Source organism: Tupaia chinensis, unplaced genomic scaffold (genome assembly GCF_000334495.1).
Source record: "Tupaia chinensis unplaced genomic scaffold, TupChi_1.0 Scaffold146187_1, whole genome shotgun sequence".
In the NCBI taxonomy this organism is placed as follows: Eukaryota; Metazoa; Chordata; class Mammalia; order Scandentia; family Tupaiidae; genus Tupaia; species Tupaia belangeri.
In genome coordinates this window covers 2,125,582-2,129,053 of record NW_006206042.1, presented here as the reverse complement: position 1 = coordinate 2,129,053, position 3,472 = coordinate 2,125,582, and the positions used below count along the sequence as shown (strand labels likewise).

General features: G+C 37.8%; 1 pseudogene; it reads left to right on the top strand.

The window, feature by feature from the left end:
- The first annotated feature begins 1,857 nt into the window (after positions 1–1,857).
- LOC102469159 (39S ribosomal protein L1, mitochondrial-like) lies at positions 1,858–3,140 on the top strand (annotated as a pseudogene).
- The last annotated feature ends 332 nt before the right edge of the window (positions 3,141–3,472 follow it).

Here is a 3,472-nt window from a genome sequence, read left to right as displayed (position 1 = left end):
TTTGATTAATTTTAGGAGGCTCAGGGAACACTCTCTGGGAATTAGAAATTCCTGAGAGTTGCAAGAGTTTTGTCTCCAGACAGCACGCTTTGTGGGCTTTATCTCCAACAGTGCACAGGGTCCTTAGAGTGAAAGAACAGTCATGGCTCCGGCTGTGGGAAAGGAAGAAGAGTAACTGGCATACAATTCTACCTGAGTGTTATTCACATCTTTTCTGGGGAAAAGATTTATCAGAGCCAGTCCCACCTACTCACTCTGACATTCCTATTTCATCTGACTAGGTCACATCCCAAGAATATAGTTTCAGTTTCTGATGCGTTCCCTGTAAATACTGCAACTTTCTTCATTTTTGAAGTGAATGGGTATGGGAGACTAAGGACAGTGGAAAATGGTTCACAAGCTCGCCAAAAAACCCAGATTCAATTATAAAATGAAAGAAGTGGTTTCACCCTATTCCTTACCACCAGGTTAACAGGGCTCCAGCACAATAGCGGGTCACAATGATAAGAGCCACAAGATTTAAATTCTCCCTGACAAGGAGGACTAAGGGACTTCCCAAATTAGTAGAAGAGACAAGAAACAAGGACACTAGGGGCAAACAAGGTCTCTTTTCCCTTCAGAGGAAGAAAACATCAAACACAGTTCAACTCCTCTCCATATGAACATCAGACTTCACAGTAAATGGCTACTTCTCCGTTTCTGTTATCCAATAAACACATCATACTCAGCTTTAAACAAAAACTATAAAGTATGCTAGAAGATTAAAAAAAAATTAATTTGAGGGGACAATGCAAGAATCAGGAGGAGCTTTGGGTATGACACAGATTTTGGAACTATGAGACAGAGGATTTAAAATAGCTATAACTAATATTTTAAGAAGTCTAACAGAAAAAGTAGACAATATGCAAGATAGATGGGTAATGGTAGTAAAAATGCAAATTTTAAGAAACAATCTGAAGGAAACTGTAGAAGTCAAAAACACTGTAATAGAAATAACATTTTTGGGACCAGCAGTTAGTGTAATGGCTATGTTGCCGAACTCCCATGTAGTCAACCGCGGTTCAAGTCCTGGACCAGGTGACTTAAACACATGCTGGGCGTGTGTGTGTGCATGCCCAAGATCCTGAGAGGAGAATGGAGGAGAAGGGATTGTGGCATGGCCATCTCCCCGCCGCCCCCCGCCCCCCGGAGGTGATTTCTCGCGTTCTGTCTCTCTCTGTCTCTCTGGGTGAGCGCATATGCCCTGGAGCAAAAATCTGCAAAAAAAAAATAAATAAATAATAACATTTTTGATGATAAGTAATTTAAAAAGTTCTCTGGGTACAAGGGAAAATTATGGGTCAGGAACTGGGATTTATACACAGAAAAAAAAGTGCATCAGAGAAGGAATTAATGAAGGTAAAATAAAATATTTTACAGTATTTTTCTTACTTTAAAATTATATAAAAGTAATTGCTTAAAGTAATGATAATACAAATACATTGGGTGAGTATGCTGTATCACTGAGATAAATGACAGTTATGTCATGAGAGATCTTCTCTTCTATCAGCCACACTGCATGTGATGTGGTACAGTGCTATTTGCAAGTGGACTTAGATTACTGACAACATATATTGCAAATTCTTTTGGTAACCACTAAAAGTTTTTTAAAGAAACGTAATTGCTATGCTAAGAGATGAGATAAAATAAAATTTTGTAAAATGTTGATTAAAACCAGACAAGATAGAAAAATAGGATTACTTTCTGGTATCCTTATCACTACTGTGAAGTGAGAAAAAGTAAAGAGTCCGTTTGTTCCAAAAAGGGGGCCTAGAGACTGTTACAGAAACCAAACTCAGACAATCAGGAGTGGTCAACATGGCGGTCATAGTATGTCTCAGTATAGTCTTGAGACATCATTAAAAGCGTAGTTTTTCCAGACCAGCAGATGGCATAATGGTTACATTGCTGGACTCTCAACGAGTCTCGGACTCGATGACTTAAAAAAACTCACACCAGGTGCGTGTGCTTGTATGCCCAAGATCCCAAGAGGAGAATGGAGGAGAAGGGACTGTGGAGTGATCATTCCCCCTGGGGGATTATTTCTTGCATTCTGTCTTTCTGTCTCTCTCTGTCTGTCTGATGAGCACACATGCCCTATAACAAAAAAAAATCTCTCTCTAAAAATAAATAAATAAATGAAAACATAGTTTTTCGTTTTTCTAAGATGGTTTATCAAACATCTCTTTATCCTTGTTCTCTAAGCATTCAGATGACCAACAGACATTTTGTTGCTGCTGCAAAACCTACCAAAAACAAAAACAAAAACAAAAACAAAAAAAGGTGTCAAAGAAAAAGCATCAGATGAAAAAAAAAGTGAGATAGAAAAAATAAAGTCATATTGCACATGGAAAGTGAACCTGAGGATGATGCCTATCTAAAATGCTTATACCCAAGACAGATATATAAAGTGGAGAAAGCTATTCACATACTTATTTCAAATTCTGGACTTTACTAATCTGAAGCAAGGTATTTATCTTGATTTGACATTGGATATAGCACTAGGAAAGAAGAAAAATTGGAACCATTTTCCAGTGTTCTTAGTCTTCCATACCCATTCACTTCAGAAATTAATAAAGTTGCAGTATTTACAGGGAATGCCTCAGAAATTGGAATAGCAGAAGAAAATGGAGCTGTGTTTGCTGGAGGAACTAATCTGATTCAGCAGACTTTGGAAGATGAAGTTCATGCAGACTTTCATGTAGCTGTTCCAAAAATAATGTCTGAGTTCAATCCATTAAGGAAGAAACTGAAAAAAAAATTTCCAAAGCTTATTCCAAATTCTATAAGCCATGGCTTCACCAAAATGCTTGAATTATTTAAAACTGGATGTGAAATTAAAGTTGGTGAAGAAAGGGAGAACTTTCTTGAGACCAAAATAGCCACATTGGACATCAAGTAAGCAGCGAGCTGCAAATCTGCAAGCAGTTATCAGAGGTTTGTAGGCATAGACTGCTGATTTGGGTACCTTTGTGGTACGTGCTTTCCTTTGTAGTTCAACAAGTGAAGGTTTATTACTAAACATTGATCCGTTGTTACCTAAACAAGTAGAAACTGAAGAAAGTGGAAACAAACAAACAAACAAAAAACCAAACAAATGAAAAAAACACCTGTCTAAATCGTTGAATTGTGAAATTAGTTTCAATGGATTAAGAAACAACAGAGAAAATTATAAAACCACATAATTTCTACATTTGGTGTCTTATTGTTTCTGTCTTTCTTTCTTTCTTTTTTTTTTTTTTTTTGTGGAGGGGTTTTTGTTACAAGGCGGATTTGCCTCAGAAAGATGGAGAGAGACAGAGAGATAGAAAGTGAAAAATCATCCCCCAGGGGGATAGCCACGCTGTAATCCTTTCTCCTCCATTCTCCTCTCAGTATTTCGGTCATGCACGCACACGTGCCCAGTGTGAGTTTAAGCCACCGGGTTTGGGAC